The sequence below is a fragment of the Orcinus orca genome, chromosome 12, assembly GCF_937001465.1.
Source record: "Orcinus orca chromosome 12, mOrcOrc1.1, whole genome shotgun sequence".
NCBI classification, from domain to species: domain Eukaryota; kingdom Metazoa; phylum Chordata; class Mammalia; order Artiodactyla; family Delphinidae; genus Orcinus; species Orcinus orca.
The window spans coordinates 78,027,631-78,054,686 of NC_064570.1; the positions used below are offsets into that span (position 1 = coordinate 78,027,631).

Consider the following 27,056-nt stretch of genomic DNA (forward strand, 5'->3'; position numbering starts at 1 on the left):
TGCTGCCACTTTAGAGGAGCTTCTCAGGGAGATGACACTTGAGGAGAACATTGAATGAGGCAGGACAGGAAGTCATGGAAGAAATAGGTCTGGAGTCCTCCAAGCAGAGCAAATCTCAAATGAAAGGTCCTGAGGAACAAGTCGGGTTTATTTCTTCAGGACAAAAATAAGAAGCCCTGTGTGATTGAGGGTGGAGAGTCAGAAGAGCAGGAGAGCATGATAGAGAGCGAGGCAGAGGCCAGTCTATGGAAGGGCTTTTCTAGAGTCATCAACCCGTTGAGACCAGCGAAAGTAAACAGCGAAGAACGATTTTCGATGACTGAACCCTGGAGAACAGCTGAATTTGGGATTTGGGATCCAGATGAGCATACAGCTGCGGAGACTCAGGAGTGGGCGTTGAGCTGGGGAAGAATGGGGAGAACGTGCCTCTCACACAGCAAGTATTTGAAGAAGGATGAGTCACTGTCTGTGCCCAATTCCCCTGCAAGACTGAGGAAGGCCAGGATTGAAACCACCCTTTGTACTCACACCCTTCACAGGGAACAGTTTAGTGACGTGGTGGAGACAGAAGCTGCCTGCAGCTGATTTGAAAGAGAATACGAAATGAGGACTCTGGGACAGAGAAGAAAATACTCTCAGGAGAACGAGAGATGAAGAAATAGAGCTACGGAAGGATGAGCATGTAAAGGAAGAATTGTTTTCCCAGGATGGGAGATATTACACCATACTTGTAAGAAAGACAGACGGATGGGACAGATGGAGAGTGTGACGGACAGAGTGTCTGGGAGAGCAAACACAGGTGAGCCATGGTCACAGGTACGGTGGATGCTGAGGGTGAGTGGAGAATAAGAGCCATATTGTCCGTGATCTTATCAAGTTTACAGTCTCAAGTTTCCAACCGTAATTGCTTCTGAAAGCGCTTTGCATTAAATCGAGACGGAGCTATAACCTAATACTTTCTCGGCTCTTTTAAAGTCATACCCCATTTAAACAGCTGATAGTAGCATACCATAGAGACCAAAGACAGGGAACAGTCCCTGTTCCTCCTCTAAGTCAGTTTTTCTCACGACCAGTGGGGTATTGATAAATATTTAACCACCAACCCTCTGGAGGGAAAAACACCCTAATTTGTAGTAGAAGCTGGCTGCAGCATTCCACCGTCAGTCACAACTTCAAATTTACAATCCCTCCATGACTCTAAGCTTCCTGAAGATAAGAAATGTGTCTGATCCACTTTCTATCTCTTTAAGCGCTAAGCACATTGATTTCTCTAATAGAGCAACACACCAAATATTTGGGGAAGGAAAGAAGAAAGGGCAGATACTCTGATCAATAGCTGAGATAAATGACATCTGTGAGCCACTGGGCTTAGAACACACCTCCCCATTCTACCTGCCTGTCTCTTTGCCTCACATGTCTTATCTTAAATGCTGCCTTGATAGAAAGGCCTTTCTACTGATTCTATCCAAGCAGTTCCCACAGTTATTTCATAACTCTGCACTCTGTTGCTTTTTTTCATAGTACTCATAGCGATCTATCATTTTCCACAATTTATTTCCCTCCCAATTTACCCCACCATACTATAATTCCCAAACAAGACGGGGCCTTGTTTATTGTATTCCCAGTGCATAACTAGCAGTCTGAATGGTGCCTGACTCATACTACACACTTAATAAAAGTATACTTTGAACAAATAAGTGATTTTACATGATCTATTAGTAAAAAGCAAGCTATTTAACGAAATGTTAATCTTATTGGTAAATTATTTTGATATCTACAATACCATTATGATACTTCGTTTTGCATTTTTCTTATTTGTCAATTATCAGAGTGGGAAGTTAGTGTTACTAAAATGTTCATCAACTTTGTTTTCTACACAAAGATGTCATTGTCATTTGGAAACTGTAATTTTACATGGTTTTATATTCGAGAATGTTATCTATGTTCTCTCTGCTTTTCATCTAAATTTACGTACACACACTAACAGCCATACATGTATTAAAGATGGAAGCAAATACCAGTAGAGGAAAGTTTGGACTCATCCTGCTAATAATCACGAGGGAGTATAAATTTCTATATAGAAATAAAATACCAAAGACTCCTTTCCTGTTATATCTACAGTCCTCAAGCCTGTCTTATATCATAGAGTGTTGCTTCTATGCCCTTTGTTCATGCTGTTTGCTCTGCCCTTTTCTCAGGTTGTTTGCTTTGAAACATCCTCTTCATCGCAGTCTCCACTCATCAAAATTCTATTATCCAACAAATTTCATCTCTACTGCTCTCTCTAACCATGAAGTGTTTCTCATTTTCATATATCACTCCTTAAAGAGACATTTGCTGAGACTGCTGCGTCTCTGGCACTAAGCAAGTACTAGGTACTCAGAGATAAATAAGATACAGCCCTGCCATGCGCAGCTGACTGTGTAGCTGGGGGATCAGACCAGCAAGGCTAGTGGGCTTCACACAGGGTCAAATGCGAGGCTCTGGTCAAGAATGAGTTGTCAGAGAATGCTTCCTAGAAAAGAGTGCCTCTCCTGAGTTACAGTCACACTAGATGGATTTCCTCTTCATTCAGGTCCAGTAGGATGTTTCTTTTCCTTATGGCATTTGTAGAGTTCCTTATTTTATTATAGACATTATGGGCATTTTTGTATAGTACGGATGTATAAAATATCCTTATATTTTTATATGTGTGTGTATTTATTGTCACAATCGAGTTTGTTTCTCATTCATGTCAATTAATTATTTGTCAGGTGGCCAACAAGGTGATTCAGGGACCCAGGCCCCTTCCACATATTGGCTGCTCCAAATACTCCGTTGGCTACTCTGAGTCTGGCCTGGAGATGAGGGGAGAGAGATCAACAGCAGAGAATCTCAGGGACAAGTTCAGAGGCCACGTGCAATGCTACATACATTCAATTGGCCAGAGGTAGGCACATGGCCCTAAGTAATTTGTACCTATTATCAAACTGTGAACTTGCTAAGGCTACTAATATATAATGTAACTGCAATACACTTCAAAATACATGTATTTACAATAACTTGAGCATTTTTTCCTCCGGAAAAGAAGTTCAGAACGTTTCATAATATACTTTTCAGTAATGTACCTGTGCACCATTTAATCTACACACCTTCAGTACCTTCCATGCTGGGGAGTGAGGCATCCAAGAGGCATTTCTTCCTTGGGTTAAATGTGCAGCCAGGCCCAGCGCTAGCTATGGGTCACCAGAAGGCTTCCTGTTGAACATAACTCTTTCTGTCTGCTGGTTTGTAAACCAAATTCACCATTGTGAAGTGAGATTTTTTTTCCAGAATTTTATGGCATGTGGTATTTTTCAAAGCGTTCATCCAAAAGAAACCTAGCTAAAAACTACCTATGATAATACCACCATGTCTCCCAGCTTTTGCCTTTAAAATCAAATGCATTTGTGTTACCATGCCCCCTAGGTAGAAACTGTCCCCGGGTACATTCCAGTAATACAGAGAAGGCCAGTGACAGCTGAAGGACTATTTTTTCCTAAACAACTGTGTAAATTGAGAATGGACATAACCTCTAAACTGTGGGTAACCATATTATTTATCATCTTGTAAGACTATGTAAATTAACATCCAGTCAGCTTATCAGCACAGTCAGCAGGAATTACACATTGTGAATTTGATAAATATGGAACAGATGTGAGGTAGAGAAGATCAAAGTGTGCAATTAAAATAGTAACAGAGAATCATTTGTAGCTCTAATCCAGGAAACTTCACATATTCATTAGGCAAGGTGGTTTAGTGGAAGAAATAGGTGTGAGAGTACATAGTTTTCTGTTCCATTCAACTGTTTATAACCTGTGATCTTAAGGAAATCATTTAATTAATTCTCATCTAGACAGAAGTTTAAAACACGTACTGTAATCATTAATTATAAGGATGTAAATTAACCTCCAACAGTACCTGATACAGGGAAGCCTCTTGAAGGAGATATAGTCCATCTTAACTAATTTTATTTATTTATTTATTTATTTATTTTTATACATCTTTATTGGAGTATAATTGTTTTACAGTGTTGTGTTAGCTTCTGCTATACAACAAAGTGAATCAAAGCATACACACATACACACACGCACACAAATGCAGACATTTTTGAAGAAAAAATAAATATCTCCTATGAACTCCAATACCAAAGAATGACCATTATAAGATTTTGTTGTATTTGGCATGTATTGTATGTATGTATACATCTCAATATTTTATAAGTGGCAATATTTCAAAATATATTTTAAATAAATGTAGGCATCATATAGTTCTGTATGCTTATTTTTTAACTTAACATTAAGAATTTTCCAACTTTTCAAACATGATTTAGTTGAAAACAAAACTTAGAGCACATCAAATAAAGTTGTCAGCCACAAATACTGAATTAACATAGCAAATATAAAACTAAAGGAAAAATATGCATGAACATACAAGATCAGAGGGACTCAGGACAGGAAGAAGAAATAATATTCGAAACATTTAAAAATGTGAATGGCATGGGGCACTGTATCTTTCAGAATCCACGTCAGCCATGGTGCTGCTGGGCTAGGTATTACGCCGTTATTTGCTCAATTTTGGGGCCGTCCACGGGGTCCTGGAGGAAAGGCTGAGTTAGGGGGGAAATGAAGGGCTCTCGGGGCAATGGCTGTTCACAAACAAGCACAGAAGCATCAGGGAGGGGGAAATTTCCCCCTACCTTTCTTGAGTTCTTTTGGCTGGTGTAATAATTAAATTGACATGTGACAGATCAAAAGGAGAAAAACATTTAATTTGCTCACATGGAGGTCTCAGAGAAGTAAGACCCCAAAAGTGGCCAGAGCAGGCAGCTTTTATACTTTTTAGATGAAAAAACAAAAAATTTGTGAGGAATTGACTGGACAAAGAAACTTAGGGTCCTTAATTAATAAAGACTCTAAACAAGAGTTTGGGCTTGGAATAGTAAATTAGTAAAGAAGTAACAAAGTATGTTCACATAGGCTTTTTGGCCCCAAATTCCCTATCTCTGGCAACAAGGGTATGGGAGATTTGTTTCCTGCTTTCAGGGACACAGCAAGGAGGGTCAAAGTGTCCCTCTTGCACTGGCTGTTTCTTAAGTAATCTTAACTCAAAATAATCAATATACTGCTTTTGCATGTTTTGGGCTGGCCTGCCATAAGCCCCAACAGAAGTAATTAAATATTTTGATAGCAGAAGGCAGAACAGTAGACCCAGCATGGTCTCATCCACGGCAGGAGCCAAGCAATCTAGGGGAAACTTATGAGCAGAAACTGCTCAAGTTCCTGTCTAAGGACCTGCAATGAAGTGAATAAACTATGACTATCTCATTCTTCTTTCCATCGATCTGAAAATATTCAAATTTGACGGAAAGACTCCATTGGCCTAGCTTGGGTCAAATGTCTATCCTGTGACTAAGAGAATACAGAGCACCCAATCTCTTATGGGGAGAGATTTGGGAAGTATAATTACCAAAACAAGATGGAATGAATATTGTCATTTGTGTGATATAATGATTCATTTAATTACTCCCCATTGTTGGACAATTAAGATGTTTCTAATTTTTGTATATACACAGTATACCATATTTTATATATATAATACTAATACATATTATATATGTGTACATATATAATATGTATTAGTATTATATATAATTCTATAGCATCTTTACTCCCTTCTCTGATTTTTTAAATTATTTTCCTAGGAGGATATTACTAGATTAAACAGATATGAACATCATTAAGCTTTTCAGACATAATGGGAAATTGCTTTTCACAAAGATGGTACCAATTTATATCCTGATGAGCAATGATCAAAAATGCTCTCAAGGGCACCTGGATACTACATTTAACAAATATTTTTTCGTGGTTGCAATGGGCCGGTAACCATTACAGTCTCCAGATAGACAGTGATAAACAGATGTCTCTGCTAATGTAGAGCTTAAATTATAAATGCACAAGAGTATTTCAGAACTGAGGAATCCTATGAAGAAAATTAATCAGGGGAAGAAAATTAAAAGGTATTGTCATGTGAGTGTGGAGAACATTAGAAAAAGTGGCCAGGAAGGCCCCTGTGAGGAGGTGACATTTAAGCTGAATTCTGAACGATAAGAAAGCTCTGTCACGTAAGATCAATGGGAAGAGCTTTCTAGACTGGGGGAAGGGCAAGTACAAATGACCTGATGCAGGAAGGATTTTCCTATATTTAATGAAGGAAATAAAGGCAGTGTTGCTGGAGGTGAATGAACAAAAGCAGGATGAGAGAGGACCAGATAATGCAGCAGCTTCTATGCCCGAGGAAGAAGTTTAGATTGCATTTAGTTGTTGAAATATTTTAAACAAGACATGGACATTTTATTAGTTTGCTAAGGCTGCCATTACAAAGCACCACAAACTGCATGGCTTAAGCAACAGAAATTTAATTCCTCACAGTTCTGGAGGCTAGAAGTCCAAATCAAAGTGTTGGCAGGGTTGATTTCTTCTGAGGGTCTCTCTCCTTGACTTGTAGATGACTATCTTTTTTGAACATCTTCTCATGGTCTTTCCTCTGTGCCTGTCCATGTCTTAATCTCCTCTTGTAAAGACACCAGTTGTACTGAACCGTATGACCTTATTTAACCTTAAATACTTCTTTAAAAGTCCTACCTCCAATACAGACACGTTCTGAGGTCCTGAAGGTTAAGACTTCAGCATGAATTTGGGGTGACATAATTCAACCCGTAACAGATGTTACCTGATTCCCAATTAAAAAAAACCAAAACTTCTCTACTTGCATTGTGGAAAACTGATTGTAGAGAAACAGGAGTGGAAACAAGAAGATGAGTTAGAGGTGTTCACAGTAATTCAGGTAAAGGATGATAGAGACTAGAACAAAGGCTGTGGCAGGAAATGAAAACTATTAAACAGGTTTGGGATATATGTAGAGACAATAGAACCAGCAACTCTTCTCAGTAATATAGTAACCTTCAGTACCAAATAGCCTCACGTAGAGAGAGTTAAATACAAGAGAACTTTATTTCTCACTCATGTACCAATAAGTATGTATCTGGTGAAGTATTTTCCAAAGCATGTTCTGTGGAATATAATTAACGGAATCCTAAAAAAAAAGATTCTCTGATCCCTTAGGTTGAAAAATGCTGGTTTAAACAAGACAGTCTGATCTATTTCCTGACACCTCTTGGAATCTTCAATTACTTTAAAATACAGCACCAAGAAAAGGCTACCTTTCCCAAAATTATTGATCAAGTAGTCTCCTTTGTTTAAGAAAACAGCGTGTGAGACTTGTGCACCAAAGAATGGCAATTTGGGAAGCAGTTGTCTATCTCTAATTAAGTATGAATCTGGCTATTACTTTAAGATACTTTTTATTATACTAGGTATGGAGCTTTCTATTCCTACTTTAGCTAGTTTTGTTTTTTTTAATAATGAACTGGCATTACGTTTAATCACAAAACACATAAAAAACTATTGCTATTATCATATATCTATTCTCTAATCTATTGATAATGATATACTATACTAATAAATGTTGTAATATACCATCCTTTAACTCCTGGAATAAATTCTATTTTATTAGAGTGAATACTTCTTTCTAAGAACTGTAGAAATATACCTATCATGTATTTATCTAGAATTGATGTATCACACAAGTGTAATTGCTCTGTAATTTTTTTGTGCTATTGTCAGCTTTTAGTATCATGATAATGCTGATTCACGAATGATTGAAGCAATGGCTGTGCATTGTTTTTAATCATTTGGAACAGTTTATTATATTTATTTTATTTTATTTTATTTTTTATTTATTTTTTGCGGTATGCGGCCCTCTCACTGTTGTGGCTTCTCCCGTTGCGGAGCACAGACTCCAGACTCGCAGGCTCAGCGGCCGTGGCTCACGGGCCCAGCCGCTCCACGGCATGTGGGATCTTCCCGGACCAGGGCACGAACCTGCGTCCCCTGCATCGGCAGGCGGACTCTCAACCACTGCGCCACCAGTGAAGCCCAGTTTATTATATTTAAATTCGAATGTATGTCCTATGATGAACCTGGAGTTATTTTTATATGTAACTCTTTGAAAACTTTTTCAATTATTTATATGATTATTTCTATCTTTATTAGATTATCTCTACTTCTTTTTCTCTGATTTTGCTTTATTTTGACTAATTTTTATTTTTAATATGCTTGTCTACTTTGTGCATCTCTTCAAATTAATGAGCAAAAGCCATTATCTGGCTTTCCTTACACTTAACAAATCTCTGTAACTGCTGATACCTTCACATTCTCCTTTCTGCTTTTGTGTTGTGCTTCTCCTGTTTTCTATTTTTCTTAATTTTATTATAACTTTCATTAGTTTTTCTATCTCATTGCTAGTTTTTTCTCAAAAAAACATATTTTGGATTTATAAATATTTAAATTTTCTCTTTGGTAATTTATTTGTCATATATTTTTATGTATGAAATCATTCTTTGTCCGCATTTATTTAAACAATATTAAGAGCTTAAGGTTATAACAGACAAATGCCTAGTGCATTTTCGGGCAGTCTGAATTATAAAACTCACTTGCCATTTTCTTTGACTTCTGATTTTTCTATATTAATTATGACTTAGTTACTTTAATCTTCTTCCATGAGAATCATATGTATGTAATATTTTAAATTACGTAATAGTAATGTTTAAGTTTTTGAGAACTAAGCTTTTATCCATATTTTTCTAATTATCAACATCAAATATAATTTTGACTACTGCATATATCAATACTATTCAACACTCTATTACTATTCCCATCTCTCTACTTTACAGTTTCAAGCTATGTAACCTGGTTATCTTCATTGGATTATTATTTCATTAAGCATATTTTAAAATATATTTTCAGTTGTATTAATGGTACTATCATCCTTCTATTTCAAAAGTCCCTTTCCTTTTTTGAGTTTCTTCTTCAGCTCATCTTTTTGTTAGTTGGCATGTATGTTCAAAAAAGTTTTTCCCAGAGACATGCAGATGACAATGGAGTTTTTCTTGGAGTAGAAAGGACCCACTTCTGCCTCTTTCCTTACTGGTCATTTCATGCTCTCCCAGAGGCTTACATATAAACTAGCCAAAGAACATTTCTTAATCCAGCATGTTAATTCTATGGTTAGGGTGATTCCTCATGAAAACTAGTAAACCATTGGTCAATATCTTGCATTTCTAATTTTCTTGATATTTGTGAATTTTTTTTTTTTTTTTTTTTTTTTTGCCGTACGCGGGCCTCTCACTGTTGTGGCCTCTCCCGTTGTGGAGCACAGGCTCCGGACGCGCAGGCTCAGTGGCCATGGCCCATGGGCCCAGCCGCTCTGTGGCATGTGGGATCTTCCCGGACCGGGGCACGAACCCGTGTCCCCTGCATTGGCAGGAGGACTCTCAACCACCACGCCACCAGGGAAGCCCGATATTTGTGAATTTTTAAGTGAGTTTTAAACATGGGAAATTAGAGGAATTAGCCTCAATCACACTCTATATTATAACTAAATGTTTAAGGTTAAAAATAAGACAATATCTGTGCGATTGTTTTGTCTGTATTGTAAGGGTCTGAAAACCTTTTCTACTAAGGGTCAGATTGTAAGTATTTTAGGCTTTGTGGGACATACAATCACTGTCACCATGACTCAACCCTGCTACTGCTGTGTGAAAGCAGCTATAGAGAATATGTAAACAAGCAGATGTGGCTGTGTTCCTATAAAACTTTATTTTCAACATCAGGTGGTATGCCAGATTTTGTTCCAAGAGCAGTTTTTTTGCTGACCCTTCCTGTATACAATTACAATGTTGTGATTTAAATACGATTATTCTGTGAAACAGTTTGTCATTAAGTTTCTGTGGCTGACGTGAGGCACTGGGATATTTATAATAATTCACAATTTAATAAAATGTTCAGATTTTAGTCATGTGTATAGTCTGAAGACCATAAAGTGATTATAACCTTTGTTTTCAGTATAAATAGCTCAGCTACAATGCATTGATTCATAGTGTTTTACTGAAATAATGATAGACAAGATGCATATGATAAGTTTCCTATGGAATATATGATTGGTCAGAGCAGCCGATTTTCCTTAATTACTGTACTCAATGAATTCTTATTCTCAAGGGAATGAATCTTGGCTTGAGGAAGCCCATTGGTAAGCGAGATCTTCTGTACTGTTGCTAATTAATAAGGAGAAAGATTAGATTAAGATTAAATTAAGTCACAAGCAATCCAAACATGCACTTTCTGTTTGGTTAAATGTGCGTTGATGCTCGGGGAGAGCTGTGAAGGCAAGAGTAAGATAAGATGCTGTGAACACTGGAGTCTGCGTCAGGCCTCTGAAAGCATTCCCTTGCCCACATCGTAAATTGTTTTACACCAATTCCATAAATGAACATCCTCAGGGATTTTTGTTTGCCTATTTGTTTTCAGGATTGTGTTAGTTCACAATTGCTGTGTAACATATTACCAGAAACTTGGCGGCTTAAAACAACACAAATTTATTTTCTTACAGTTCTGGAGGTCAGAAGTCTGAGATGTTTCACTGGGCTGAAATGAAGGTGTTGGCAAAGCTCCTTCTGTTGGCTCCAGGAGAAATCCTGTTTCTTTGCCTTTTCTAGCTTCCAGACGTCACTTGCATTCCTTGGCTTGTGGCCACCTTCCTCCATCTTCAAAGCCAACAATAGAGGGACGTGTTCTCACATCACATCAATCTGACCTTCTCTTCTGCCTCCTTCTTTCACTTGTAGGGACCCTTGTGATTACTTTAAGCTCACCTGGATAATCCAAAATAATCTCCCTATCTTAATGTTAGCTGATTAGCAACCTTAATTCCATCTGTGAACTTTATTCCCCTTTGTCATATAGCCTAACATAATCACAAGTTCCAGGAATTAGGAGTTGGCCATCTTTGGGAGACCAGTATTCTGCCAAACGTAAGGATCAAATTATACACAAAATTAAGTAAACTGAATTGAATTTTCCTATAGAAGAGTTGATCAGCCCTGAGTCATCCTTACATCTGAAGATGTAAGGCCTAAAGAACAAGGCCATAAATTTGCTGGAGAGCTAGTATATGTACTATTTTTTTTTAAATACAAAAGCACTAATTTGCATACATTATCATTTACTTAGTGGTTAAAAGCATGACCCTGAAATAATAGAACATGGGTTCACACGCTAGCACCACCATTTACTGGCTGTATGGCTTTTGGTAAATCACTTAGCCCTATGTTTCAATTTCTTCCTCTGTAAAATGGGCATGGTAAAAGGTCTATCTTTTATAGAGTTGTTGGGATGATAAAATGAGACAGCACTTAAAGCTCTTATAAGGATGTCTGTAAGAAAGGGGCAAGGTCACAGTTACCAGGGGAATAAAAGGCACAGGTGCCTGACTTATTTGAAAGGCTCTTTATTTCTCGCCTAACATTATTGAACTGGAGAACACAGAAAAGGGGATGGGGAGCAGACCAGAATGTGTTTTCTAATTTTAATATGGTGCTCGTATTGTTTTTCAGGGTGGATGAATGAAGACTTCCATGTTTGATAGTGTGAATGCAAATTATTTTCCTAGACTTTGAGAACGATGAACAGATTAGGGGGCATGTTCCATGGACAAGAGCAGCATGGACACGATGCATAAGACTGCTCTGCCTTGAGGTGGCTTGTGTCTCCTCATTTGGTGCAGCTGGATGTATAAAGTGATAGAATTTGGAATATTGGACTTCACCCATTTTCTTGGTACCCTCAGCCCTTCTGACATTCTCTTAGCCCCCAAATAATGATTACTATCTACATTGATATACAGAAATATTTCTATATATTCTGACTAATATAACTTCTTTCTTTAGAGCTTTGACACAAAATCTATATCCTAGGCAATATTTCCACAGAATTCCTGTGCCAAAGGTGGTTATAAAATGTAGGAAAAAATACTAGGGAGGTCTCAAATAATTAAAGGGTTCTCCTCTGAGTCTCTCTCTGCCATGGTTTAAATTTTTAGACTCAAGAGCTATCAGGGGAGAGGTCATCTGAGTTCTTATAATCAGCCTTGGCTTCTTTAATACCTCATTTTAAACAACTGAATTAAATTCACATAGTAATTCTAAGAAGATGGTATATCTGTGTTTTTTGTACCTTTTAATGAGAATTTATTACTTTGCATGCATTTCTATTGTAATTTGAACTAAATCCACTCATCTGAAAGATGATGATAAACTAATATTAACATTGTTTATGGTACTTCCAGTAGCCTCACCAAATGGTTTTATGATTTCATGTTCTTCTGTTTCTCGCAACTGGATTGAAACAAAAGAACATCATTTTATTTTTTAATAAATAAATAACTTGAAAAGATACATGCACCCCAATGTTCATAGCTAGCAGCATTATTTACAATTGTCAAGATATGGAAGCAACCTAAGCGTCCATCAGTAGATGAATTGATAAAGAAGCTGTGATATATATATATACAATGAAATACTACTCAACCATAAAAAAGAATGAAATTTTTCCATTTGCAGCAACATGGACAGACTGGGAGGGTATTATGCTAAGTGAAATCCAGACAGAGACAGACAAATACTGAATGATATCACTTATATGTGGACTCTAAAAAATACAGCAAACTAGTGAATATAACAGAAAAGAAGCAGACTCCCAGATATAGAGAACAAACTAGAGGTTACCAGTGGGGACAGGGAAGGGGGAAGGGGTAATAGAGGGGTTAGGGAATAAGGAAGCAAAAACTATTAGGTATAAAATAAGCTACAAGGATATATTGTACAATAAGAGAAATATAGCTAATATTTTATAATAACTATAACTGGAATATAACTTTTAAAATAGTGAATCCCTATACTGTACACCTGTAAGTTATATAATATTGTACATCAACTATACATCCAAAAAAAGAGCATTGTTTTATGCTATGTTTGTAGCTAAATGGTATAGAAAATGTGTAAGGAAATAAGATTTATTGTTTAGCCTATATGTCTTAAACAGCTTATTTTATTTAAGGCTTACAACAATCATTCAGGAAACATTATTATCCCCATTGCAAATTAAGAAAATAAGACCAAGAGGTTAAGCAACTAATCCATTTAAGACAGCTGGTGAGCAACTAAGTGTGTATTCCTGAGTAATCTTCTCTGAAGTCTTTGACTTCAAGCCCAGGTTCTAGTACCTGTACTGCTCTGCCTCCTTCAGATCCCATGTGTCAAACTGAATGTGCTAGCCAGAGTGATGCTACCTGACACGTATTCAGTATGTCAGTCACTCTTAAATCAATTTCCCTGTGGATTTTGAGACCTGTATATAGCACTTCCTGTAACCTGGCAGTATATGATTAGAAAGTCCTTGTACACTGGCAACAAGACATTTCCATTACTCTGCTCATGCAAAATGTGACATAGACTTACATAGCAGGAGTGACTGAATTATATGTGCATGTCAGAGGAAGTTCAAAGAATATAATAAAGTATACACTTAGGAAAAAAGAGCTATGACTCTACAGAATTCAATATTAAAAGTTGCTTAAAATAATATACATTTACCTTGCTTCAGTTATATTTTGCTAAAAAAAGTGAAACAAATCTATTTTTATTTGGTCAAAAATCATCTAGTGACCATTTGCACTCACCAAAAAGGTCTAAAATGGATATGAAAAGATTATAGTTAACCTATTTTACTTGGAATTTTATAAATTCCAAATAAATGATTTGTCTTGTATGAAATTATTTCCATTCTACTAAGGCTTTAAATTCTGCTTTTGATTATTACATTTTATTGAGAAAATGCTTATTCTTTTCCCTGAAAAAAGAATTCTACTGTTTCCACTTCAATAGTCATCCACAGTCTTCCATAGTCGCTTATAGTAAATATCTGGTATTTCTAAATGAAACATCAGAAACTCCCTGAATCATAGTCTGAAGAACTAATTAAAATATCAAATGCTGTATAATGATATACTTCACAGAATGGGAAAATAAAAATCCTGCTCAATAGAAGAGAGATCTTGAACAATGCCTACATTATTGATTCTGTGTGGAATGGATCCTTTATGGAATTAAAGGCCTAATTGTTCTCCCATTGATGCACATGTGTAACTTCCTTTAGAGAAACTGACAATGAACCCCTTAAGAGGCTTCAGCACTCACATCCTCCACTGTGTATGTGACAGCGAACTGGGGCAGCGAGCTAAGACTCCAATCGCTTACCACATGGTTCTGATCAATGTCTAAGGGACTTTTAAAACCCTACTTTTAGGAGATTGAGGGAAATAACAGATTCCTCTAGGTTCTCCACATCTTTTGCTTTTGGGGGGACAAAATGGGCAAACCTGTTTAGCTCCTTTTCTTAACTTATGTCAATAAAATTACATACTCTGATCCTATAAAACATAATCAAACTTGATACATAAAATAGTAAAGATCCACAGAATTCCTATCTTGGCACCGAACAATTACATTTTAAATTCAAATAATACAAGAACTATTTGTTCATGGAACACATTTTCCTGACCAATAAAATAACCAGATTCCCACAGAGCACACCTGTTCCACCAGTCTGCACATATAATGTCCACAAAACCAATATTAAATAGTGAACCCCACCCCACTGGGTCCTGCTAACTGCCTGCCTGCTCCATCTTCCTCCAGATCACCCACTGGCCCTCAGAGGCCTGCCCAGCTGTACTTTCATTTGGGTACCACAGCCCATCTCCCTTCCTGTTTCTGATGAGTAGGTTGTTTGTTACTCTTCACTTCTTGCTACACAGCCACTCTGTGAGAACTCATGGGTTCTTTGGGTGGTATTTCTGGAGTTGGACCTTTTTACAATGTTGTAAAAAGAAACAAAGAAAATTGCTAGAAAATTGTCTGCATCATACTCTTTCAAACCAGCAAATTATGCTCCTGCATGCAATGGAACGTAAACAGAATCGTTCTCTCGTAAGGTAGAGAAATGCAAATTATTTGCTTTAATATTGTAGATGGGTCAAATGTGTTTGTAATGGTTAAATTACATTTCTGGCCACAGAAAGAGGTGTTGATGGCTCCCCTGGAAATTTAAACCACAACCCGGGCTCCAGCCCCAATATGCAGGGTCCAACCTCAGTCTAGCCTCTGGCCCTCTTAAGTTAACACCTATCCAGTAAATGAGCAGAGCCACTCTTGGAGGTGAAAGATTTGTACAGGGCTTTAATACAGTCTACCATTGTAATGGCACATGAGATTAGTCGTTCCCATTTTAAGCAGAGGTGAAATTATTTTTATCAAAATTATGCACATTGATTATTGGATCAAACGAATAAATCTTCTAATTACTAAGAATTTAGTCGTTGGTTTCCAGTCAGGTACTCAGTTTAAGCACTTGATAAAAATGTCTTTACATTTCCATCTTGACTAATCTTTCTACAACCAGGGCCGTTTATTTCTGCTTCTATTCAAGCCCTGACAGTCACTGAACCACTCTTACTTTTCACACCTTCTTTCATTTTCCCATTCTCACTAATGTAAAATGACCAAGGGCTGGGGACAGTGGACGAACAGAGACATCTTGTCCTCAGCCCTTCCCCAGGTGCTTCACTCTCTCGGGGAGTCTTTGCTCGTGCTTTTTTTCTTTTTTTTTTTTTTGTGGTACGCGGGCCTGTCACTGTTGTGGCCTCTCTCATCGCGGAGCACAGGCTCCGGACGCGCAGGCTCAACGGCCATGGCTCACGGGCCCAGCCGCTCCGCGGCATGTGGGATCTTCCCGGACTGTGGCACGAACCCGCGTCCCCTTCATCGGCAGGCGGACTCTCAACCACCGCGCCACCAGGGAAGCCCTGCTCGTGCTTTTTGATTCATCCAAATTCCATGAGTCCCAGCTGCTCGTGCCCCCTGCCCAGCTTAATCCTATGGGCTGTTTCTTTTCCCCACAAGTAAGTCACCATGTGAGAGGTTTGCATTTGCCTATAAGGCTGGTGAAATTTAGCAAAGCTGGACTACTACTACTAATTTTTTAATTTAATGTTAACATGTGTTCTGGTTCTATAAATATACTATGTTATTTTTGTTTGAAATTTTCTATAAAATTTAGGACCTCGGAAAGGGAATTTGAAGTGAAGTATCTGACCACTAGAAACCTTGTATTTGGTTTTAATCCAAAAGTATAAGCAGAATGACTGTGGTTTGTTAATGTGTTTGTGCTTCCTATATGCTGAAGTATTTTTTCTAAAAGGCTTCATAAGTTTTTTTTCTAACATCTTATTAAATGCTTGAGTTAGTGACAAATCAAGATTTCTGTTTACGACACCTAAGGAAAATAGAACTCTGCTAATCGTTGCCAAGTTTGAGAATTCATAAGATGTTAACTTCAGTTACAGTAATGATCATGAGTTTTTCAATTTATTGTTTCATGGAATTTTTCTGATATATATTCTGATTTTTCTGATGAATGATTTGATCTGTTTCAACGTGCTTTAAAATTGGAAGAAATAAAGAATAGTTATGGTAAGATCAATGGAAGCAGCACAGCGCTGTAAGGTAATTCAAATTTAGGTGTATCTATTCCTTGGATAGAATTTTAAATGTTTCGTAACATTTACATTTTTTGGTATTTAATTAAATTTCGCATTTGTATATAATTTTATATCTTTGCTAGCTTTTCACACAACTCATTTGATCCTCTTAACAAATTTGTGAGGTAGATAGAGTAGGTATTTTTAATTCCATTTTGTAGATGAGGAAACTAAAGTCAGAGAGGCTATATGGCCTTGGATTAAGGTGTTATAAATTATGCCCACAGGCACTATTCATCCATTCAACAAACAGTCATTGTGTGTTGCCATTAGGTTCCTGTCACTCTTCTAAACAATGGGGACATGGCAGTGAACCTATGTTCCTTAACTCTTATTCTACGACTTTATCAACTAGATCACATGGGCAAAGAAAATTGATTTAAAAAAAAAGAAAAGAAAAGCATAATGATGACGGGCATTTTACTCTACTCTAAATATCTAGGTACAGCCCAATATTACATCAGAAACTAAGATTCTATTTGTCTTTCTCTGTCTGAGTTATTTCACTAAGCATAATACCCTCTAGGTCCATCCAACTTATTGCAAATAGCAACAGTAAATAACTGTAAAATTTTTAAAAAGAGGAAAAAAATAAAAAGAAGTTAAGGTTCTAAGGCATTAAAAACAAACAAAAAGACTTAAAACGCTTGAAAATCACTCTAGTAACATCGATTGGCAGGAAGATAATTTACTTTCAACCCTCTGAACTACTTTACTAGGGGGGTGGTGATGCTTTCAAGTTATGCTTTCCTCCTTCATTTTGCTGGGGTGATCTACTGGGTCAATGGTGTGAAGACTGCTGAATGCTGAGACAGCTGGGGTGGCCAGAAACACTATTTAGAGGTTCATATACACTTCTTCCAAGTAAAGATCTTCTCACTCTTTTTAATCAGAGATGATTATTGTTATGTGTTTGGTAATTGGTACCCAAACTAAACGATTATCTGAGCCTTGGATACCTTATTAGTACGGTGATCACTTAATTTATTGTCCAAACTGGGACACTTGATTATGAAGTGTGGAGCTATTAATAATTATGCTTTTTCAAGAGGCATAAACTGGGGACTATCTTAGGTCAACTAGGACTAACGGCCACCCTTCTTATGTGGCAGTCCCTTGATAAGCAGAACACTAGGGTATACCACCTTTCCTATTTTAAATGTTCCAGAGCAACAATTATTTCAAAATCTGGCCTTCATTTTCAAAGGCACCAAATAGATAACCATAGTTTACAGACTTCTTAATAGACTACATACTTTCCTCTTCCAATTAAACAAGAAATTGCTGGACTAAATCAATAAGAAGCTTTTGGTTGCCAGAAATAGAAAATCCAGTTCAAACTTGCTTATTCAATACATAGAATTTAATATCTTCCATTCCTAAAAGATTCAAAGACTGAGCTGGCCCAGGTAGAGGTGAATCCAGTGGCCCAACAGTGACATCAGGACCTGATTTTGTTCTGCCTCTTCCTACTACACTTCCTGGTGTAGGCTTCATCACAGGCAAATATTTATGATCCCCAAACGGCTTCCGTCATGTCTCAGTTCCACACGCTTCTGTATTAGTATCACACAGAAAAGAGCGTCACTGTCTCAGAATTCACAGAGAAAGTCCATAAATTTTCAGTGTTTATACTGGCTAAGGTTATGTGGCCGTCTGGGAACCAGTCTCTGCATTCAGGATAGTAGGTGCTGATTGGTCATGTGCTTTATCCTTAAAATAAAAGGTGGCGCCAGATTCTCTGAAATCCAGATGAACATGGAGAGTTACTGGGCCGGAACGAGCAAAGACTGGGTGGGAGAGGGTGAGTGGTGGTGATGGTGGTTGTAGTGGGGTAAGGGGAGATAGGGCAGATATAAAAGCGGAGAAGGTGATAAAAATGACTACTACCTGAACATCAAGAAATCTCTCTAGGATACTGTGAGTAGGGACAGATATGAGAGATAGAGAAACTGAAGCTGCAGTAAATGAATGAACTCAGGGTTTGCGCGAGAGATTGGGATCTGGGATGTTTCTAGCATTTCTGGTTTGGGTGATTGACAGGATTATTGACTATATTATTCATAGAGATGGATCCACAGCAAAAGGGGTGGGTATAGGAGGAGAGGAAGCTGGATCTGGGACATGTTGAGCTTGAATTGATCTTGGACTTTACACATAGGCTCTCCTGTAGGTTCTTTTACTTTTGTGTTTCTGTTAGAGTCTGCTAGTTGCTTTACTCTCCCCTATATTGTCAAGGTGACCAACGTACCTGGTTAGAGATATAAATTTCCCAACATCAATTGCAGTTTGAGGTGACCAATGAGATGTGAGAAGAAGTTTCTGGAATTCAGAAAAGTTCTTTATAACTCTGGACCTAGCTGGCAACTGTACTTTGGGATTTTGCCCCTTCCTCTGTCTTATCTATTTATATCATAAATTAAATGGTATACATGTGAATATAAACCTGGAGCTTTGGGGGTATATCTGAGATATAAATTCTTCATATTTCAGTACAAGTTAAAATATATCTGCCAAACAATATATGCAGTATCAGCCTGGAGCATATATTGTATTGAAGGTTACAGGAATGATGAATATAGAGTCTTTGCCAACAAGAACTTAGTATAGAGGGAAGAGTAATTGTGAAAGCAATATTTAAATTATTATGATGAAGGTACATGTTATGGGCTATGAAGGGGTAGATTTCAAAGACAGCAAGATAATATTGTGTTGGGGGTTCTGGGGCATGTGTGGTGGCACTTGGAGTGTGAGCTAGTTTTCAACTGGAAGTTGTGAGAAAGGAAGGGTATTTCAACTGGAAGAAGCAGCTTAATTAATATGTGATGTTTTAAAAGGATAATCAATTACCTACTTTATTCAAAGGCAAATTCTCACATTTAGGAATTCAGACCTGTTACAAACAGTAGGAAATTAAGTCTATGAAGATTTGGGACCCTCTTGATGGAAATGCAGTCAAAATGGTTAAACTTTTTTATTTACTGAACTGATCAGGTTTTTTGGCCCAAGTGACCTGATCATCTGACTGTTTTAGCATCAGCTGGGTACATTAACCTTTTCTTTTCTTTTTTAGTTCACTGATGATCTCATCTCTGAGTTTGTAAAATCAGTAACATTAACCTCCTACTCACTTATTTTAATGCTTGCCTGTGCACTGGTTTCTCAATCTGTAAAATATGAAACACTGTGTTTCTCGGCTACATGTGGTAAATTAGTTGGTACAACAGCCAACTTTGAGATTCTTGAAGGAGAAATGTCATATTCTATGTTTCAGTATTAGTATATTGTGAGACATTTTCTACAAAGAAAACATAGGTAAAACAAACTGAAACAGAATTGTAACACTAATATTAAGCTACCTGACACCTTTAAAGAGAAATTGAAACTTAGATATTTCCTCCTAATTTTAGTTTAATCCTTCAGTCATTTAGAATCTGGCCCAGTTGTGCCAGACCAAAACATAAAGTAATTTCCTTCAAATGGAATGTTGAATAAGATACTGACATTAAGACTGAATGTTTTGTGGCCACACTGCATGAACCAAGACTGAAGAATGTACTTTTTATTCTAGCCATTTAGATTACCTGCCATATTTGGTAATTCAACTTCTGTACATGTGCGTATATACATATAGATAGGTAGGAATATATATGCATAGATATATTTTATTTCCAACATTTTTTTATTTTAGGAAAATAGCATTGATCATTTCAAGCTTTAAAAGAATTTAAATCAGTGGGTTTGTTATCTCAAAAAAGTAAAAACGTTTTCAGGAAACAAATTTGAAACGATTTTTTTTTATTATAAGAGTAAATGATAGATAAAATAATCCGAGAGGGAAAATATGTACTTCACCCATGCAAACACACATTAAAAACAAACACACACTACATGATCTTTTGGTGTCTCCCGAAACTTTTGTCCAAATGGTGATTCCATTAGGAGATATTTACAGAAGTTTCTAACTCATAGCATGTTATTTATCAGTTGATAATAGTAACTTGCATTCATATGATATTTTACCTAGCATTTTAACATTCAGTCTTTTATTTGATTCTGATCATAGCCTTGTGAGTTAGATATTACAGATAATGCATCTCCTTTTTATATAGGAAGACACTGATTTGGAGACGACAAGTAACTGCCCTGAGGCTGCACGAGAAGCAAGCAAGCTTCTAATGCCTCTTTGACAACTCTTTCTACTGCAACATAAGAGCTGCCTTTTATTGTTATGAATACAGTTTTAAAGCCCTCTACAGACCAGTCACTGGCAAACAAGGAATCAGACAAATATTGAAAACCTTGTGGACACAGTTCAGTCAAAAAAGTGGATATTCCTCAGGAAAATATAATAATCATATTTTTCATGATTAAGACATGGTTCTAAAATTTCTCCTAGACCCTCTTCTATGAGAATTAATAATATAGCTAAATGTCAATAACCACACAATACTAGGTTCATGTTTTAAATGCAAGATAGAATGCAAAAGCAGATGGGATACCACGTACCCAAGACAACTTTATCCTTCTTCTAAATCAACAGCCCTCAAAATGCTTCATTACCAACCCATTTGCAAGGTTCCCCCAGACATGACAACTCAGGAAACCCGAAACCCCAACCAATTTGGATGGGATTTCTAGGTCAAACCCTGAATCCTTTCCTTATTTTCTCTCTGCCATCACAAAGTACACAAAAAATGTCTGGGTCTTTTTATGATACGAGCCCAGAACCATTTCCAACCTACCCAAAATGGCATTCCACATGGTAACTTGAGTGGAATGAAAGAGATGGCAGAGAAATTATTCATGCCTCAAACAGCAAGCTAAAGGCCTCCTACCCTGCAATTTGGGCTTTACTTAAGGTCCTACAGAAAGAGCTGCATTCAGGAGCTTGGGTGGTCCCACATGGGCAGAGGCTAGGGGACAAGTGAAGCAATGCGTGAGGCAGAGAAGGCAGGCCTACAGAACTAAATGCAACTATGACACCAACACATCAGCCAATATCCACCCCTGTCTATTGTAATGCATGCTCTTTTAAATGTAGTGATTTGTTCCTGGTCAAAATGTCACAAAATACGTTCTTCCCTTCTTGAGTTTTCCGTTCAGAACACTGTGTCCTAAAGGAGACTAGTTTCCACAGTGAAAAATAATCGGGTATGGCCATGTGAATGAAAGAAAAATAATTTAAATCTCTTTTCTTCTACTCATAAATTAACAAGGTTTCAACATGTAGCATAAAAAAGGAACAGGACAAGAACAGTCAGTACACAAAGGAAAAAATACAAACAGCCAACTGTATTAACAGCCAAAGAAATGCTAAACAAACCAATAGTATTTTCACCTATTGTACTGGGAACCGTAACTAATGAATTATTACCTGCCCAAAACAGGGTTGTCATGGTCTTAGATACTGAAAACATTCCAAACATTTTTAGTATTTCGTTTTATTGTATATGCTGTTTTTAAACAAGATTTCTCATCTTAATTATTTTGTTCTTGGCTCAAATGAACAGCAGTCTGGAACCACTGAACACACATCAGCCAACATGGGAAGCAGACATCTGGCCCAGGAGAGGAATCAAAACAGGAAGGTAAAATTCACCCCAGTTAGGTCACAAAATCAAAAATGTCCACACGAAAGATAAAATACCATCTTCTCGTTCTGCAACTTTAGTCTTTCACTCAAATAGCAGGATGCAAATTCTCATACTTCAAGATTTATATATCCCATAGCTCAAGACAGACAAATGACCAGATGACAGTTTCATAGCATAATACCCATTGTCAGCTACTAGTTAAAAATTAACTCATGGCAAATTGGTGTCATATATTTGGAAGAAAACTGCTTAAGTTTTCTTTAAAGCATTCTTGAAAACAAGCTTCCGGCATGAAAATGGAAAATAGGTTAAAGAATATTAATAAATGTTAATAAAACTTGTAAAGTACTAAAGTATAGAAAAAGGGTGAGAAATTTTTTTGCTCTGAAAAACAGCTAGAATTGCTTGTCCCTTAAAACTCCATTGATTACCATATTCACATCTGTATTTGTCATGCCAGAAAAGGATGAAAGGGAAAAAGAAAAGGAATGTTAAGTGTCTGGGAAGGAACAGGAAAGCCTGATGTGCTTCAGGGATTCAGGGTTTACACCATACATAGTCAAGACGTTACTCTTACCAGAGATAGATCATCGAGCCTTCCTCTTATTTACATAGATACACTACTGCGGATAGATTTTCACAATTAAACTTAGGGTTTCTTTTCAGTATTCCTTCAATATATTTGACAAATCCACAACTGATATAAAATTTCAGATGGAAATGCTTCTATAAACATGCCACGTTTTCCATCTATTCTCTGATTTCTAGATACTTAGAATTGTGCCTTAATCTCTTAATAACTCAAACAACAAAGACCATAATACCACACAGGGGAAATAATGATTTGAGAATCAAAAGTTGTTAAAGAGCAGAACTGACTTTCAGGTTTATTTAAGGACTTTCCATGGAACAATGATTTTTTTTTTTTTTTTTTTTTTTTTTTGCGGTACGCGGGCCTCTCACTGTTGTGGCCTCTCCCGTTGCGGACCACAGGCTCCGGACGCCCAGGCTCAGCGGCCATGGCTCACGGACCCAGCCGCTCCGCGGCATGTGGGATCTTCCCGGACCGGGGCACGAACCCGTGTTCCCTGCATCGGCAGGTGGACTCTCAACCACTGCGCCACCAGGGAAGCCCTGGAACAATGATTTTTTAAATTAAGTTCTTATCTCCTTTATTATGAGAGTTTCCTGGAAGAATTACAGTTGGGAAAGTGGCCACTTTCTTACGATTAAGCTCAGTCGTTCACCGCAGCATGCTGCAATCATTAGGGCTTGTAAAATCCCTTTTGCAGATTTGCAAGCAGGCTCAATTACATTATCTCCATCAGAGTTTATGTACCTAAAGATAAAAGATAGACTCATTGAACTCATAGAGTTGCAGAGTTCAGTGGAATTAGGTTATAGAACTACTACTGCTAACAATGAAATACTGTAAGACTTCTATTTTCAATATTACTGTGAACAGCAAAGCTAGAAAGAAACTTTCAGATAATCTATGTAAATAAAATATCCCTCATAAATATTAATAGAAAATGACTTTTTTCTTATTATGATCCATATTCCGCATGTAAACTACTGTGATAAAATCTTCTATGAAAAGAAGTAAAATTATTTTTATATTTCTAATGTTTTATTTGGCTCTTACGTAGTCTAATATATGGATCATTGATCAAAGTTTTTATTTTTAATCCAAATATTTTTTATCATGTAGTCACAGTATAAATTTTCATTATTAATTTTTAGCATATCGGAGAACGAGGAAGAAAAGAATTTGAAAAATTAAAAAAAATCGACTTTTGCAATTGAAATGCTGCAAAACTTATTTAACTCCTTTAGAGCTTACTGAGTTTATTCATTTCTCATTCCTTTGCAAAAAAAAATGATAAAGTAGATACAGAGAATTTAAGATAACTAAATTTATAAAGAAAATTTGAAAACAGATTAAGAGAAAATGATACTGAAAACAGTAACCAATACTTTCAACAAGACATGATAACACATAAAACCTGGTCCTTAACCTCGAGGAACCAAATGTAGTGGAAACCAACACCTTTTTCCTTTTCCTGCTGGACATACAGCTACAGTATGTTTCCCACCCACCCTTGCCCTGAGAGTAGTCAGATGACTGAGTGCTGACCAGTGAAATTTGGGCCACAGAGATGTGCAACACTTCCATGCCTGGCCTTTCCCCATCTACAAGATGAATGGACCCTACTGTAGGACTTAAGAGAGGATGGACCAGCAAGCTAGAAGGAGCCTGAGTTTTCAAATGACCACATAGGTGACCTACAACCACACAGGTGACCTACAGCATCATTTGTCTGAATGAGAAATAATTCTTATCTCATTAAGCTGCTGAGATTTTGGAGTTTATCACTTAGCATAATCAATTCAGTAAAGCCAAGAGAAACTTTAAAATGTTAATAATTTTACTTCAATACACATATACATACACATAAACACAAATGATAGCATGTATAATTGGAGAAATCTGAACAAGCTCTGTGGGTTGTACCAATGTCAATTTCTTGGTATTCTTACCATACTATAGTTATACAATATGTTAACTTTGGGGGACTCTAAGGGGAAAAGTGCAGAGACCGTCCTGTACATTTACTTGCACCTTCCTGTATATCTATAATTATGTCAAAATAATTTAAAAATTTCCCTTGATTAGAGGCAAAAAACTGTATCAAATATTTCGGGAAAACCAAATTTGATTATTCTTAATTGTTTATTATATAGGTACAAACGAGGTATTTATATCATTAAAAAGGTTGTAGAACATAGAAAATGTCAAAGTGGAAATTATATGTCTAATTCTTAGAGTAACTTTTCATAAAAACTGGAAGGCCATAGAAGTTGAAGCATTATTTGGTAAAGATGATATGATAATGATCGAATATGATATGGTCCAAAAGTATAAATGCCTATTTGGAAAACTGGATTTTAAACAAATAAAGGAGGGTGTACCAGCCCAGAAATGTTCAAATATTTCTCACTTTGGTTCATACCAGATAATGCTTGCACAACACACACCCATGTGTATCAGATACAACTTCCCTCTATCACTCAAGGAAGATATCACTCAAGGAATCAAGGGCATAAGAACAACACAATCATGAGTCCAGCTTTGACTTTGCTCTGACTTACTTTTTATTGTACTATAAATTATTTGTCAACTTCAGGACTTTCCTATTGTTAAAAAATAAGTAGTAATACACTGTGGAAGAACTCTTTGCTGTGGTTAGAAAGAATCCATTAGAATGAGTTTCTTGGTCTTTCAGACAAAGCCAAGACCAGTATTCTACCCCTTTTTGACAAATAAGCAAGGTGTCATGCTGCCTCTAAAACTAGGTGTCTCTGCCATCTCCTCACTAGAGTGGGTTCCACATGGCATCTGCCTCTCTAGAGATGTAATGCCTGTGATTGCTACAGCAAGAGTTCCTCACTTTTACTGCAAGAAGGCTGCGCATTTCAGCCTTGTGCCCCATCAAAACAAGAACTTACAAGGTGAGAAATTTCTTATTATAGGAAAGAGGTTCAAAGAATGAGGCAGCCAAACAGAGTGACAAATATCTGCTACACAGCACATGTGTAGATTAACATTATGAATAAGATGTTACTTTTCTATTTGGCAGTAAAGAATCCTGGCAAACACCGCCTTAGCCAGGTGATGAAGGTCAACCTCAACCCAGTGATAAGTCATGTATCCCCAACATGCACCAATGTGATGTCATGAGAATGGAAGTTCATCTCTGTGGTCACCCTCCCCAAAATGCACAACCTCCGTTTAATCATGAGAAAAGCATCCAGCAAGAGACAAAATACCTGAAGAGCTTTTGTCAAAAGAAAGTCATCAAAAATAAGCAAAGACGGAGACCCTGTCACAAAGCAGAGAAGGCTAAGGAGACATGACAACTAAACATAACGTCCTGGATTGTACCCTGGAACATAAAAGACATAGGAAAAAACTAGTGAACTCTGAATAAAATGTGGAGAGCTCCGCAGACTTTTGGCTAAGATCAAATGGGAATAAAATGAGTTCAGTTAAAAGTAATGTACCAGTGATGGCTTCTTAGTGTGACAAACGTACCATAGTAATGTAACACATTAATAACAGGGAAACTGGGTGTGTGAAGGATATAGGGGAACTCTCTGCACTGTCTTTCCAACTTTTCTGTAAATAAAAAACTATTATAACACAAAAAGTTTATTTTAAAAAAGAATACTTTTGCACCAGCTGGTTAATGTTCTTATGGACACTAGTGTGAAAATATTCCCCCATTTTCTCCCTCCCCTTTACATAAAACAGTAATGACTGGTAAAGTACTTTAAAATAATACCATTGTCATTTGTGGCTTCTTTTCATTTTAACTAAGATTGATTCAACGTATTTAAAGCTTGTACTTTTCTATTTCTACAGCATCTCACAAATAATCACAAGCAAGCACAACTAACAATTTCCTTAGATTGTTAGATCTGGGAAATATTTCTTTGCTGAGGTTATATCTGGATAGTAGTGGTTCAAAGTTGCATATCCTGATAGGATCTGGGGCTGGGAATATTCTTATCCATATTAAAAGATGGGATTTAGCCTATGAACATAAAGGGCCTAAATCAGTTATTGAATGAAAGGCATATCTCTTCTCCATATGGAGGTAAGCTGTGGGAGATTTACCTCAGGAATTTAACAAACGATTATAAAGTTGTTCTGAACATTTTCAAAAATATATTATTACTTATAAAACTGATGTGTAACCAAATTATATTTTGGTTACAAATATAATTTGACTTTAATTAAAGTTAAATTCTTACTCAAGAACATACCTGTGCGTCTGAATTCTCAGCCACTGACGAGTAACTTTATTAAAAAGTATTATTTAA

At 36.9% G+C, this 27,056-nt stretch overlaps 1 long non-coding RNA gene across 1 annotated transcript; it reads left to right on the forward strand.

The window, feature by feature from the left end:
- Positions 1-503: 503 nt before the first annotated feature.
- LOC117201439 (uncharacterized) lies at positions 504-26,380 on the forward strand. The gene is made up of 3 exons (XR_007470570.1): positions 504-799; positions 22,086-22,163; positions 25,811-26,380. It is a non-coding gene; the product is annotated as an uncharacterized LOC117201439 (long non-coding RNA).
- Positions 26,381-27,056: the final 676 nt, after the last annotated feature.